Below are 16786 nucleotides of genomic sequence, written 5' to 3' on the forward strand. Positions count from 1 at the left end.
CCAAGGGCAATCATTACTATGATTTGATTGACTTGCTAGTAGTCATACCCCCAAGGTATAAATTCTACCAAGTCAATCAAACCACTTAAAATATGGACTAGGCGAACGCCGAATAAAGGGGCATACCCCCCCAATTGTACGAGGATACAAAAACGTGAAAAAAGTACGCGTACGAAAAAGCTAAAACATGTTAAGTGTAAAATTTGCAAAGTATGAAGCATAATATAAAACTTGGATTAATAAAAAGACCGCTCAAAGGGCGGCAAAGTATCTTACATAAAACCGCACGAAAAGGCGGCATATAAAGAAAATAAAAATTAACTAAACAAGGCAGAAAGAGCTGAAATCAAAGCACGGCTGGGGTAGAAGCTGGTCTCTGGCCTAGGCCGGGCTCTTGAACGGCGGCAAGGGACGCGTCCTCAGCTGGCGTCTCCTTGCTCTCCTCCTCACCGTCTTTGCTGGCCGCCACTTCTTCGTTTTCCTCCTCTTCTGAGGTAGTTGGCGTGACGTCCAACTCAGGAGAAGGCTGCCCGGCCTTCTTAGCCTCTTCTCTGAGGCAGACAAAGTTGAGGCATTTGGTGAAGCGTTCTTGATAAAAGGTCGCCTCGCCCTCGTCCACCATAAGCTGAAAAGCCTCAAAGAAGTGGCTCTTCAGCCTGTCCTCAGCATTCTGTTCAATGTGGACGACCTCGTCCGCACTAGGGGCCCGAGGTGTTTGCAGCTGTAGAGTTAAGTCATCAATGGACTTCTTTAAACTTTCCACCTCGGCCCTGAGAACGTCCGCCTCGTCCAAGGCCTCCTTCAAGTGTTTTTGGGCTAAGGCCACATCACTTTTAAGCTTTTCGGAGGCCTCGAATCCTTCCCTCCAACACTGGCCGTCAAGGAGGGCCTGATCCCTCTCCTGTCTCATGGCATCTCTGGCCACGAACTCTTACTACAGGGCCTGGCCCAGCTTCACCAAATCTTCAGCCTGCCGCGCCGCCTTGTCGAACAGCGCGTTGATTTGGGTTTTGAAGTATCAACGCTGGACGACCGTTTCCCCAGTAATGGCATCCTAGGTCTTCTGAATCTGGGCCCAGGCATGCTTCAGCCTTTCATTCTCCTTGTCCTTCCATTCAAGGAAGGCATTCAACCGCAGGAAGAGCTGCGTGCAGGGAAAACGTGTAGCAAAATAAGAATGAAAAATTGACTAAGTATGACAGTTGAAAGAGAAATTACCTCGGCACTGCAGTTGATCATTGGGCCAAGGAAGCCCTCATGGATCCCCCGCAGCTTGTCTCGCTACTCAGCGGGGACTGCCCTGGCCATGGCCTTCCTGTCCGTGCCCGTAAGGGATTGGCCGGGCAGCTTCATATGCAGCTCCTTTGCAATGTCTGTGCAAGGGCGCAAAAATAAAAGTTTAGCTCAGGTTCAATCGGACTTGTAAAGAGCGAAGTAAAGGATTCAAAGTTACTCGGATTGACCGTCAGAGAAGCTTAGAGGGGTAAGAAGATTGAAGGAGAATGACGGGGCGGCGCAGGCTCGTCACCCTCCTCCCCCGTCCGGCCAGGCTGATCGCCGGCTGACTGAGAGGCTTCAAGCCAATCAGATTCGTGGACTCTTTGTACGGGCGGATTCACTTCTGGCCCAGTCGGTTTTGCCGGGGTTGACTTACCCCTATCGTCCGATTTCTCTGACTTGTCATGAACCGGCATGGCGGCCGGATCCATGGACTTGGAGGCCCTGCTATCACTCAGCCGGGGTTGTTCTCCTTCGGACTGCTTAGAGACAGTCCGTGACGTGGTCTTGGCCGCAGAGGTGGAAGTGGTCTTGGATGCGACCGTCTTCCTTTGCTTAGACGCCCTACCGTCCTTTTCCGTCTTGGAGGTAGGGGACGACTGCTTCCGTTTGGACCTAAGGGTCGGAGTTGACAGCTGAAGAGGCAAAAGTTAGCGAAAAGAGAACAAGATAATACAATTGATTGGCCGTGTCTAGTTAGGAAGAAGATCTCTTCCGTAATGCCTACACGGACGCAGGAATACGTCCGTGGGAACCTGGAAGGGAGGACCTTCCAAGCATCCCAACACGGACGAAAAGAAGAAATGGAGATGGATATACTTACTTCTTTAGATTGCTCGTATAGCTTCCGACGAGCCTTGTAGCGGGCCAAGTCAATCTCCGACATATTTACATCCCCTTTCTGCTCTGAGTCCATCATCTTGTAATCCTCAGCTGAAAAAGAAAAGGAAAAAGTGTTAGAAAATCCTTTAATTTCAAATAACCTACGTATGTGTAAAAATATGCGTCCATGCGTCCACCTTGGGGCAAGTTCTTGTACGGGCCATAGGCGGACATGAACGTGGGATCCCGTAGCCAACTGGATAAGGGGACCCAGTTGCTTGGAACGTGTTCAGTTTTTCCGTTCCTCTTCACCCTCTTGACTTTGAAGTATTCAAGCTGGTGCTCTTGGCTGGAGTGGACGGGTGGCTTATCAGGCTTGAGGTCCCCGCGTCCAAGCTGAATTGGTTCAGCATTGAACCGATTCATCCGCAGGTTGAATTCAACATCTTTGGTCTTGATGCGGTAGAATCGGTGCTTCTAGTCACGCCATTTGGAGACGCGGTCAACCACCATCATGTAGTCCCTACTCGTACTCAGAATAAGCCAACCGTCCGTTTCGGCGTCCAACTTGGTCAGTGAGTGCATCTCACAGAAAACTGCAAAGTCTGGCTTAAAGCCTTTGCAGATGCACGTCACCAAATACCCAAAAATGTTTAACCAGCTGTTCAGCATCAGCTGTAAAAGAGCAATGTCGTATTCGTCCAGGATGGTACGGACGAAGGGGTGGAGAGGAAAGCGCAGTCCGACGTCTAGAGCCGCCCTGTAAACGCTAAAAGACCTTTGGCGCGGCCTCTCTTCCTCCCAGGCAGCCACAACATGAGACTTCCTTGGGGGCTGAATTTCAAATCCCTCCCCAAGGTGGAGGAATGCCTTGTACTCCTCAAGGTTTTCATTTAGGTAGCCTAAGGCCGTGCTACCCACCGTACAGGCGTACGGGTCATTAAAGTTATCGGCGTTGGCGACGTCTTCCTCGGTCGCCGCCTCGCCCTGGGCCGCTTTCTCGACCTCTCCCTCCTCTTGTTGAGGAGCACTCCCAAACTCAGAAGACAACACTCTGTCCAGATCGGCTGCCTCCGCTGAGCTGCGGCTCCTAGAGCTACGGTCGCCCTTGGGAGAGGTAATGTCTTCATTAATTAGGGGCCTTTTGCCTTTGTCTTTGGCATCGGCCGCCTGTCTCCTAGTAGGAGGCGCTCTGCGAGGGGGCAGGTCGGACGGTTCATTAATTGAGACCCCAGTCCTTGGCCTGTCCGACCTGCCATATCGGAGATAGAGTTCTGAGGGAGTAGGGACGGACGGATCAGCGTCCGCCCGAGAAAAGGAAGGAGGTCCTTCACAGAGTAGCAACTCGGCCCCATCCATGACCGAGTTGGCATATTGGGGGAACATCAACCCCGGAGTTCGCCCGGACGTTCCCCCCGCAGCAGAAGCGCCCTGAGTTCTTTGGCGCTCCTCAAAAGTGGAAGTTACTTCCACGGCCGAGCAGTGAGTGCCCGTGGAAGCGGTCGTAGGAGTAGAAGAAGGGGTCTCTAAATTAGTATTGTTAGGGTCTGTAGGGACTAATTTCAAGCCTTTAATCCCACTAGCTCGAACCCCACTGTGATCATACACTAAAGTACGGTGGCGTCCAAAAGGGAAGAAGATAGAGCAAAAGAGTCGCCAACAAGTTTTAGGAACTTGTAAACCATTCATAGGATGAAGGTTACACCCCTAAACGATCCAAGAGATCGTCAACTCCATAAGGTCATGAACCAAATAAGGGTTCGGGGATGATGGTACAAATCCAACCTAAAAGAGATTGAATCTGCCCTAATAATAGGCCTCTACTTTATTCTGCTCGTATTTATGTGCGCTTTTTGACTAACATACAATCAATAGGATTAACCCTAAACCTGTTTAATCTATGTTGGTTGAATATTAATGCACAAATAAATCTATTATTGGCGATCACTTGAATTATAATCACATTAACCCTAACAAGATTATTAAGTATCTTATTAAGCGTGATTACAAGTACTAATTCCCTTTAAACATGCAATAAAGGTGATCAAGCAATAAATAATAAGCATCAAGCAACATAATAATAATCATAAAATTATAATCATAATCAGAACGATAATAATCATAAATAAAATAATCATTATCAAAATAATAATAACAATTAAAATCATAATCATGTTCATGTTAATATTAAAGCATAATAAACATAGCAAGATCCTAGGCATGATACTAACAAGATTAATAACAAATCCTAGCATGTCACTAAGCATTAAAAATCAAAGCTTTAACCCTAACATGATACTAACAATCATAAATATTAGGAAGAATATAGGAAGCATCGTACTTTTAATCATACTTAATATTAAAATTACCCTAGTCATGATACTAGGAATCAAAATAACAATCTAAGCATGATATCTACATCATAGTATCAATAAATCAATAAAGTACTTACTTTGATGCCTCGTACCTCTTTCTAATAACAAAATACACACGTTAGTAACTTCAAGGGAAATAATAATCAAAACAATTAAATTAAATAATTGAAAGAGAGATTTGGGACCAAACCCTCAGAAATTAAAAACATTTCACGTCTAGGGCGAAAGCAACTTCGAATATGGCTAGGTGTTTCTTGATCTTGTGAATGCAGAATTTTGTACGAAAACAAAGTAAGAAAGAAAGATGAATGTTTTAAAAAATGCTAATTAAACTTGTGAATGAAGAGAATTGGTGAATGATAGATGTAGATGATGAGTGATGAATCAAAACGGAATTTTTGATACGATATTTATAGAGAAAATCAGCCAAAAAAGATAATTTAACAAAACAGAGTCTAACGCTCAGGAAACAGAGCTGGCGCCAACCCTGGCTAGCTGGCGCCAGGCACCAACGGCTAGCGCCAGGCGCCAATGGCTAGCGTCTGGCGCCAAGCCTGGTTCTAGGCGCCAAGGCCTGGGGTTGGACGCCAGTCTTGATTTTGACGCGTTTTCGAAAATCTGATAAGTTTACCGTACTGGAGGATAAAATAATATAATTTCTTCGAAAATGCTATTTGATTTTGATTAAAACTCCGAAAAGTCAACAAAGTCAACTTATCAATGCTAATTGAATTAGGAATGAAAAGAACCTTCTAGAAGATTCTAGAAAACTAAAACCATTCCTGATTGCATTAGGAATGATAAATCATATTAGACCCTCCCCTAGATCATTGGGCCGTACATAAAGCTCAAACCGGGCCCAGTTTAGTATTTTGGCCATAACTTCCTCATTATTCATCGGAATTGGGCTTATAATATATCGTTGGAAAGGTCTTATCAAGCCCCATCCAACTAAACCACTATTGGACCCATATCATGGACCAACCAAACTGGATTGGCTGTTTTCTTAAAATAAAGTTTTCAAAAACAGAAAGAAGAGAAAAGAAATAAAAACTTTCCGCAACACTAGACCTTTCCACACTTTCGTTTCATTCGATTATGATTCGACGTGAAAGGTACTCATCACTGGGTTTGGTTTTGGGGAGACACAAATGGGTGTCTACAGGGTCATAAGGAGGCCTAGGGTTCACCAGACTACCGTCTGGATTTCTGGCCGCATGACGATCGTACGTCTGCATCGTCCTTGCCATGTTCGACTGCAGGGACAGAGAAGAATGGGTGGAAGTGAGTTGGTACGCACTAGAAATGGAACCACTTCATGAAGGAGACAACTCGTCTCTGTCCACTCTAGACTCCTCAGTCCCAGGCGAACGGTTGGCCTCATGAGGAGAAACGGACGAAGCCGAGTGTTGAGCCAGATTTTAAATGAAGAATAAAGAAATGAAAATGCAAGAAAAAGAAAACAGGCGGCCTACCTCTGTACGTGTAGAAAACTTGAAAGTCTTGAAGGTTGACCGAAAAACTCAAGGAATGTGCCTGGAAAACTCAAAGGCACGGCGGAGCTCTCGAAGATTCAAAGGAAAAGACACTTTCTCTCCCTAAAAGCTCTGACTTCTCTCTAGAAAATGAAAGTTCCAAAGTGTGAAAATGAGGCCAAAACCTTTGTATATATAGACAAAATTTATGGGGGTAGGATGGTAACTTCATCTTTCCCGCCTAAACAAGTTGAACGGTTATAATTCGAAATTTTAACCTAGAATTTGAAGGGTTAAGGGACAACGCCGTTAGAATAGGCGGAAAAGAAGACGACCTAATAAACGGCACGTCCAAAAAATAAGCTGACGGAGCTAAAGCTCCCTCCACAATGGCAAGACGGCCGCAATTCCAAAAGCGAGACGGCCTACCGTTGTCCGCGCCATTTGTATAGACAGGCGTTCACTCACAATTTTTAGGCGGACATAAATTTGTCAAAACCCTAATACACTCGTACGCCCCAATGCTATTTGAAGTCAAAGGAGTTGGCCTGTAAGCCTAGAGCCACCCCCTCTGAGGGGCAAATATTGAGGGTAAAAATACCCCGTATACGTGGACCAGTCCCGTAGTGACACGTGGCTCAGATATAGGGTGACACGTGTCACTATGGGAAGATGCCACGTATCCAGCTCAAGAGCACTCAAAGGTTCAGGCCAATCTCGTAGCGACACGTGGCCCAGTTAGAGGGTGACACGTGTCATCACGAGAAGACGCCACGTGTTTAGGGCATGTGTTCCCCTTAAATCAGCACGCAAAAGAGGCCTAACAACGTCAGGGCCCAAATCCCGAGAGAATCATTGAAAGCCGCAAAGCGACGCCCCCAAAGTAATACGTGGCATTCACTGATTGCGCAGCCAATCACGTCACGCGATTCTAGGGTGCAAACCCTAGAATGGGGCACGAGTCCCACCCCTATAAATACCCCAATCATTTATGATGGGAGGGGTGGATTAAGACATTACAAGAAAAAGAGCATTAAATAGCTCCAACTTCTCTCTACTTTCTCTCTCTAGCCTTTTCCGTTTCCGATCACTAACTTGATCGTCGGAGGTGAATATTCCGACAACCGGAATATTCGTTGTTTTGCAGGTTGGACCGTCTCGTTGCCGGAGAGCGTGACCAGTATCCGAGGAAATCTAAAAAACACCCGAAACACCTGTCACTTATTGCCAATGATTATTTAATACCTGAATTTATTCTATTTCTTTCTTGTACGCTCGTTTTTATGGTAAATTGTTAACATATTCTCAGTATTTATACTCCTAGATGGACTTGAGCACTTCCATAAGCACGATCATCGATTTGTTCTTGGGATACCCCTCAGATATTGATACCTTTTCCTACACTAAAGACACGCTTTGAATGCATTTTTATTTTATGGGACAACAACACCCAGTGAGAGCATCTACTGCTGTTGGCTGTGGGAAATACGTCAATAAACGTATTAACGTCATAGTGATTGTTAATAATATACTAAGAAGCATGTTCAAAAGCTCGATTTTTTTTAATTAAGAATACATCTAATATGTATTCAAGCAGGAAGTTAGGTGTCTAGGTGATTTGTAAGTTTCTAACATAAAAACTTATTTCACCTTGCTGCAATTGCATTTTGCGCATATGCAATAGGAGCTAGTTACAAATGTAATACCCCGTATGGATTTTCCGAAATATTTTATCGTACAAAATATTTATATGATAATTTTATACCTATATTTTATAATGATTTTAATTATACGAGTCAAGTCAAAATTTTTCGTATCCAAAAATTAGATTTTCAAACTGTTAATAAGTTGTACCCGATTCGGACGACATAGTACAAAATTCGTCATTTCAATTCATATATTAGTACACTAGTACTACACTACATCAATTGCCTAGCATACTACTTCAATATACATGTATTAAAAAAAAAAAATTAATTTGAGCATGTCGGCAAAGGGGGGAAAACCCACCCACTTGCCCACTTGCTTCCTTCATTGAATGCCATGGTAGAAGTAGTACCAAATATCACTATAAATAGCCATACACATATGGCTACTTCACTCCATCTTCTTCTCTAAAATCCTCTTCATACTTCCTTCTCCAACTAGCTTCTCCCCTCTACACCACCATCCCCTAGTCGTGCACCACCAGCTGGTTGGCGACCCTCCGTCGCCCGGCCACATCCACCCACGGCAGCCCATCCTCTCCTTCCTCCTCTATTCTTCCTTCGTGCTCCTACTTCAAACAAAGACCAAGTGAGTCTTTGCTCCTTGCTGGTAATAATGAAAGCTCTTCATCTATATAGCCTAATACTTCATATCCTTATGCTTTTACTACTAAATATCATTACTATTGTTATTAGTGCTACTTACAACTATTACTAGAACTATTCACTACTACTACACTTATCTACGTACTACTATTTCTACCTTTCCATTTATTATTATTATTATTATTATTATTATTATTATTATTATTATTATTACCACTGTTATAATTATTGTTGTTGTTATTATCGTAGTTGTTGCTGTTGATGTTTGCTATTATTATTACTACAAATACTTGCACAAATTACTACTATTACTACTATTCACATATATAAGTACTACTTATTTGCTTACGTATAGTACTACTACTTCCTATTATTATTATTCTTATTATAAATATGGATTATTAAAGATAATTTCATAAATACAAGTGTTAATTTTATAAATAGGTTATAATAATAAATTGTTCATGCACAACTAGTCAAAGTCGATAGTCTAAGTCCTTGTGTCTATGGGTTGAAAAGTATTTGATTAGGATTATTGGTTTGTTATTGGAGGAATTTCGGGTTCGAAATTAGGAGCTCCGTAATTGTGTTCAAAGATCAAGGTACGTACACGTGGCTAGATCTTTTATAAAATAACTTTTATATATAACGTGATTTACATGTTAATGATTTCGAACCATGTTTAAATGACTGCGAAATATATTCCGGTGAAACATGTTTTTAATTGCTTGATCTTAAATGTGGAATTATTTTATATGGTTGATTACAAACTTGTACTGATATTAAAGATGTTTAAAAAGAAAGTTTTATCATTTATATTATCCCGAGTATGGGATATTGGAAAATTTATTTAACATGATTTATTCCTTGGATCTTTGGATTTTTAACTCCCACTATGCGGAGTAAGTTGAAGACTATGGACTTTGTATGACCTAGTCTTTCCCCTTGATAGCACTATGTAAAGGAGTTACTAGCTTGGGGGGTGTGCACACTTAGATGGGAAAATGATTTATGAAAATATGGACTGATCCATCCTATTCGAAATTATCTTTGGAAAGTTGGTTATTTCGAAAATTGTTTTTTTTGACAGGTTTTTATACATGAATTTCTATTCAGGAATGGTTTGGATAAATTATGATTTATTAAAGTTAAATCTCTTCGAAAGCATGTTTAATTAATTAAATTGATTTTACATGTCTAGCATTTGTATGTACTTAGCATTTTGGCTAATACATATTTGTTTTGTTTTGGCTTGGCCCTACTTATCATTTCGATAAGTAGATAGGTGATGGCGATCGGACAACGTGAACTATATGCTGCATTGGGAATGATGGGCGGTGATCACCTAGTTTAATTTAGTAAACATAGTATTAGTGGTGTAGCTACTTTGAAAGTGTATCAAACTATTACTATTACTATTATTATTAATAAAATATAAGTACTGTTTTCCGCTGCAAAACTCTGTTAAGCCTTACGTAATCACGTGGCGGTAATACTCCCATATTACTCCCTAAAGTTGGATTAGCATTGTTAAATGTTAGAGAGTAATTTGGGGGTGTTACAACAAATGTCCAAGTGATAATACAGTTTTTCTTTTCGTTTGTCACTGTTGTTTTTGTGTGGCTCAGATAGTCTTTTTGGGCTCTTGCATTCTTTGTCAACTATGTTCTTTATTCTATTTCCCACTAAGATTGTATTTGTTGCAGGTAATAACAACACAAACCAGACTACAGATCAAGATCTTGTTGCCCAGCTCTTGAAAAGCCTTGCCAACCCTTCTGGGTTGCACTCAGGGAAAGGGTTATCTAGGCTCCTGCATGAACCACAAAAGCTGCTAAATGGTGGTATGGTAAATGGTAATGAGAATTCAGAAAAGATTTTAGCTTATCTCTTAGATGATCAACAAAATACCCCTAGAGTCACTGACCAACATGTTCAACTACCCGATTCAGAGATTCCAAGAAAGGGATTGTATCCAGCTAATAGTAGGGGCAGTGAAATTCAGGTTGTATCCTTAGAAGGACCTAAAAGTTTGTTCCCTATAAAAGATAGCCCTCCTCTGAGACCACAGAAGGGAGGATGAAGCTGAACAATTTTGACCTGAATGATGCATATGTAGATTCAGATGATGGAATGGAATATTTGGAAAGGTCTCCTGTTAATGGGAATTTTGCAACTGGCTCTGTTGATTTCCCTTCATGGGCATGACAGGATTCACACCAATCAAGTCCACCACAGACTAGTGGCAATTCTGACTCAGCCTCTGCTCAATCACCTTCTAGCTTCAGTGGAGAAGCTCATGTAGGTGGTATTTCCTTCCGCACATTATCTTGTTGAGCACCACATATATATATGTGTGTGTGTGTGTGTGTGTTGTGCACATGTGATTTGTTCTTCATTGAACAAGTATAGAGTTGCTCATCCTGTTGCCAATTGATTATGGGATGAAACCTCACTTGGGTTTTTAAGTGGTCCAAACTCTCCTCCTCCATGGGTAACAATATCTGAATGTCTTATCTTCTAAGATATATTAAACTTATATTACTTAGGCTTAGGCTCTTCATGTCAACTTATTTACCCATGTAAAATCCTCAGACATAGTTATGGACATTTTGACTCTTCATTATTTTCTCTATAAAATAAGCCGAGTCAAAACACATGGACACATACCCTTCTCGGGCATGAGTACCCGAGTCCTAGTAATATAATATAAAAGTTTCCTTGCTGATATGCTTGGGCATAGTTATAGTAGTGATTTAGTAACTGTGCCTTGTACACCCATGGTAACTTTTTTTTGGCATTGTTAGTTGTCTCAACTTATTTATTAGTTTATTTCTCGGGTAAATTTAGCATTTTTTTTCTTTGATTTTTATTTTTTATTTTTAAGGAATTAAAACACATATCTCATTTCCTTTAATTAACTTTTCAGAGTTGTACTGACCGGATTGTTTTCAAGCTATTTGGTAAAGAGCCAAGTGACTTTCCGATTGTGCTGCGAGGGAAGGTAATATGAATCCTATTATGATATTCTACTTAAAATAACTTATTTGTATAAATATTGATTATGCTACTATCCTGACCTTGGAGTTCTGTAGATCCTTAACTGGCTTGCTCATAGTCCTACTGAGATTGAGAGCTACATCAAACCTGGCTGTATAATTCTAACGGTCTATCTTCGCTTGGCTGAGTCCTCATGGGAGGAGGTAGGACTTTTGTATAACCTAAATAGTGCATATTGTTCCCCAGGCTGACAACATTAACTATTTATTGTTTGATTTTCTATGTATAGGTTTGCTCTGACCTTTCATCGCGCTTAACTCGACTCTTTGCCATATCTGATGACACATTTTGGAGGACGGGATGGGTGTATGTATGAGTGCAGAATCAAATAGCAATGGTTAATAATGGTTAGTTATTCTTTGCTTTTGTCATTTAGCTCGTGAACTGTCCTGTTTATGCTTATATGTGGTTATTAAATGATACATTCTTTTTTGGCATGTGTTTAAATCTTCAAGTGAACTTATCTTGGATACGTCGTTATCTCTAAAAGATAATAATTGCAGTAGAATTTTGAGGTCATGCCTATAGTTGTGTCCATGGATGAACAGGTTCAATTTAAAGTTAGAGGTTTCAACCTCTCTCAGTCAACAACAAGGTATATGATGCTGAATTTTGCACACCATCCTATTTTGGCTTTGCTACAACAATTCATTGCAGAATAGGGCTAAAACACAAAGTTTTCAGTCCACCCCATTTTTTTATTTCCAGATTACTCTGTGCTCTAGAAGGGAAATATCTTGATGAAGAAGCATCTCAAGAATCTTGGCGGTTTCCATGAGGATGATGATGAGACTGAGCATGCCAATTTGTCTTGCATCATCCCAAAAGCAACTGACAGAGGGTTTATTGAGGTACTATTTTTCTCTTGTAGCTGAAGGTTTATTACTACAGTTTCCTTTATTGTATACCAACCTTGACATGTGAATTTATGCTTTGTCAAATGAGTGAACCTGTTTCAAGAATTAGTTTTTATGTTATCTAAGTGTATCTCTATCTCTTATTATTTCACTGTCTGTCAATTATTAATTGAATTTATCTCAATGTAATTCCGCAAAATAGTATAAATTTATCATCATTATTGTCTCATGGATTGTATCTTTACAAGCTTACAGTGCTTTTCTTCAATTTATTGAGCTACTTTGGTCATTATGATTGTTTCTTGTCATTTACAAATATGTACCACACATGGCTGGTTTTCCATACAGTTTAGAATAAATATTGTCCCTTGTGCCTTCAAATTCATGCTGGACTGTTGCTCCATCATTTTACCTTCTGCTTGCTTTATCATTGCCCCATCTCTGATGGGATGCCTGATATATTAACCTTGCTTGCTTTTCTGCTTGCCTTACCATTGCCCCATCTCTGATGCGATGCCTGATATATTAACCTTGCTTGTTTGCTTGAACGCCTTAATCCCATAAGTGGGGGGTCAGCTACATGATCCTACACGAGGACTTCCTAGGAGGTCACCCATCCTAAAACTACTCTCAATCATTGTGGCTCATGTCAAGCGATGTGACAAAGTCTTGCACTAGTTGTCACTGGCCTACTGTAACCCTCCTCCTTTATTCAGGCTTGGGACTGGCAGCAAGAAACCCACTTGCGGAGTTGTCTGATATATCAACCTCATGGAGAATATTAGAGTTCAGTAGCTCTTGGTGTTCTATTGGATTGTCTTTTGCCATCGTACTGTTTTGTCATTTTGGCTTGCAATGGACATAACAATCTAAGTTGGAATTGATGTTTGTTTGATTAGAAAATATGTTATCTTGTTGGTCCTGTATATCTTATGGCTTTGTGGTGTTCTTTAGATGGATCTTTTTATTATACTGATACATATCTTGGCGCTTTCTATTTTCAAATACTACTATGAAAACATTAAGCTTGCTTTTTTGATCTAATACATCCTTAACTGTCCAGGTTGAAGATCATGGTCTCAACAACAGTTTCTTCCCTTTTATAGTTGCAGAAAAGGACATTTGCTCTGAGATTCAGACTTTGGAGAATATCCTAGAGTTGAAGAAGACCAATGAAGATGCATATGAAGTTAATAAAACCTTATAATCCTGGCGTCAAGCTATGGATTTCATTAATGAAATGGGTTGGCTGCTTCATAGAAGCCACTTGAAATCTAGATTAGCTGACCTAGATCTTAACACTGTCATATTTTCTTTTAGAAGGTTTAAATGGCTCATGGACTTCTCCATGGACCATGATTGGTGTGCTAATGTTAAGAAACTTTTGGACATTTTGTTTGCTGGAAGTGTGGGGTCGGGGGAACATTCTTCCCTGAAGGTTGCATTGTCAGAAATGGGTATCCTTCACAGAGCTGTTCGTAGAAATTCTAGGCCTATGGTGGAGTTTCTTTTGAGATATGCCCCTCTAAATGTATCGGAAGAATTCATATCATCCAATGATGGTAGCCAAGTAAGGTTTTTTGTTTCGGCCCGATGCCCAGGGACCTGCTGGTTTGACACCACTTCATGTTGCAACTGGCAGTGATGGATCTGAAGATATATTGGACGCTCAACTGATGACCTTGCACAGAATTCTATTGCTTCTCGTCACTTGTTAAGTTGCTTTAAATACTATTCTTGGAGACATTTTTGTTTTTTTGCTTATTTAATTAAACTAAATGGTTTGGTGCTTGCCTTGGTATGGCTGGGCTCAGAATGGAATCGATGCATGGAAGAATGCTCGCGATAGAACAAGGGCTACACCTGAGGATTATGCTCGTCTGCGGGGCCACTATGCATGCTTACATACACATTGTCCAGAGGAAGATATACCGTAGTTCAACTTTAGGGCATGTGGTGGTTGACATTCCAGGAAAACAATCTGTTGCCCCAAGGCAAGATGGGGCTGTGAGCTTTGAGGTTGGAAGAAGTGCGTCGCTTGCTTTTAATCAGAGTTGCAAGCTATGTGATCAAAAGATGTCTGTATATTATGGTAGTAGATCAAGGGCATCTCTAGTGTACAGGCCGACAATGTTGTCCATGGTTGGTATTGCTGCAGTGTGTATGTGTGGCTCTTCTTTTCAAGAGCATGCCTAATGTTGTCTGTCTCTTCCAGCCCTTCCGTTGGGAAATGCTCAATTATGGTTCTAGCTGATATTTCTTTTGCACTTGGTAAAATCCAGGGTAATCTGTATTGCAACTTTATTTTGTATTTGCATATTTTATGTTGTATCATGTAGTAGTATGTTTCTAAAAAACCCCCAGAGAATTATCTAGTACTAGAAGTCAGTGCTAGAACAGAGAAGCACATATTTAGTAATTTACTGATGAATATATAGATGTGGCTATGATAAGCATGCATTTCTGTGAGTAATATTTCTGCTTGAGACTGCTAGTTGTGGTCTCCCATCTAATTTCCATTGACTTCAATATGTCCCGAGTCTTTGAATTTGCTGAATAAACTTGATTGTGGACATATAATGAAATATTTTTCATGTGATGAAAGTTAAAGTTATCCCATATTCCCATGTGGATGTCTTCACAAAGAAAAAAAAATCATGTGGCATGTGCAATTCATTTGTAGTAAAGTCACTATGACCATTTTTTGAGGGCACATTGGTGTGTATCTAACACCATATTAGCTCACATGGCCTCGTCGTCTTTATTGGTTCGTTTTGTACCATTGTAATTTAGATTTTAAAAGACATGATATATTTCATAAAAAGATTTTTTTTTTAGAAAAAAAAAATTAACCATTTAAAATTGACAACAAAAAGTGCTAACATTTTTTTAAAAAAAAAAAAAAATTGAAATTGAACTACACAAAGGATTTTATTTCCCTAGTTTTTTTTTTGACGGGATAAATTTTTAAGATAAGCAAACTAACCAACTAATTATTATTAAAGTTCAAAGCTGCTCTGCTCTGCACTGCCCTACTTAAAAATAATACTTAATATTAAATTATTATAATAATAATTAATATTTAATAATAATAATAATAAATAAATAATATTTAAGAATAATAATAATTAATATTAATTATTATAATAATAATGTTATTATTAAAAATTAATATTTAATAATTATAATAAATAATATTTAATAATATTATTATTAATTATAATAATAAATAATAATAATAATAATAATTAATATTTATTAATAATAATAGTAAAAATAATATGATAATAATTATGTTCTAAAAAAAATAATGACAGTAATAGTAATAATAATACTTATTATTGATACCAATAATAATAATAATTGATTTTTTATAACTAAAATTAATATTTAAAGATAATAACTAATATTTAAATATAATACTAATTATTAATTTTTTATGATAATAATTTAAATTTTTAATAATAATAATAATAATTAATAATTACTATAATAATAATTAATATTTAATAATAATATTTAGTGTAGAAGCAGTAGTAATTGCATCATTTGGACATTTTTACTATTCACACTTTTCTTTTGACCTTCTTTTGTGATTTATCCATTAGAAAAAATTATAATTAAATATTATTTTTTAAAAAAATTTGCTTAAATAAATAACTAGTAATCATCAATAAATAATAACTAATTAATAATCCATAAGTATATATTTCAATAACTATATACTTAATGACACACTAAAAAAATTCGTTCTTGGTTTGATAACGCACCATTTTTTTTTTGTCTTTTTTGTCATTTTCATATGGAAAATATTAGTGTAAAATAGAAGTAAATGCATATATACATATGATAACTAAAAGGAAAGTCTAATATAATACAGTAAAATAATAATAAAAAAATAATCACAATAAGTCGAACTTTAGGTGATCTTCCAATATTAATTCAACTTTAATAAATTGAAAAATAAGTCTAATGTTAATGTCTATAAACCATAAATAATTTAAGTATTAGATTTTACTTGTGATCGGTCAAACAAGTCATTATTTGACTTATATTATAATGAAATCTCAATTAAATAAGAATTGTCTTAATTAACAAAAAATTATAGCTTAATATTAACTTTAAGCACAAAAAATTAATTTTAATTTTAATTATAATAAAAAAAAATTAAAAGACTAGGGTGTCAGGTTTCGTGTGGGGAGCTGAATAGTCATAGGTTCGTGCCGACTAGGGTGGGTGGGAGTTATTTTGGTTCGATCGATCAACTAGGTTGAGGCTAGGTGGGAGTTCGACACATAAGTGAGGTTTGAGAGTAAGGGTTGGGCTTTGGTTAGGAGTTCTCCACATAATTAGGGTTCCAAAGTTAGAGTTAAGGTTTGGGTGGGTATTCGCTGGATTGATTGGGACAATAGGGTGTAAAGTTAAAATGTATCCAATAAAAGGAGCTGATGTAGTATTAGAGCAACTCCAATAGTAAGCTAATAAGCAAATTAGCTTTTTAGGCTACATAAGATTTTAAAGATAATTTCTTTTGTAGCTAGTTTGTGCCCTGACTACTAGCTTGTGGTGTTTGCTAGAGAGAAGAAGAATCTGTCATGCATGCGTTA

General features: G+C 38.7%; 1 pseudogene; it reads left to right on the top strand.

Moving 5' to 3' along the window:
• Positions 1–8604: 8604 nt before the first annotated feature.
• On the top strand, positions 8605–14646 carry LOC110732955 (annotated as a pseudogene).
• The last annotated feature ends 2140 nt before the right edge of the window (positions 14647–16786 follow it).

This window comes from Chenopodium quinoa, unplaced genomic scaffold (genome assembly GCF_001683475.1).
Source record: "Chenopodium quinoa cultivar QQ74 unplaced genomic scaffold, ASM168347v1, whole genome shotgun sequence".
Lineage (NCBI taxonomy): Eukaryota > Viridiplantae > Streptophyta > Magnoliopsida > Caryophyllales > Amaranthaceae > Chenopodium > Chenopodium quinoa.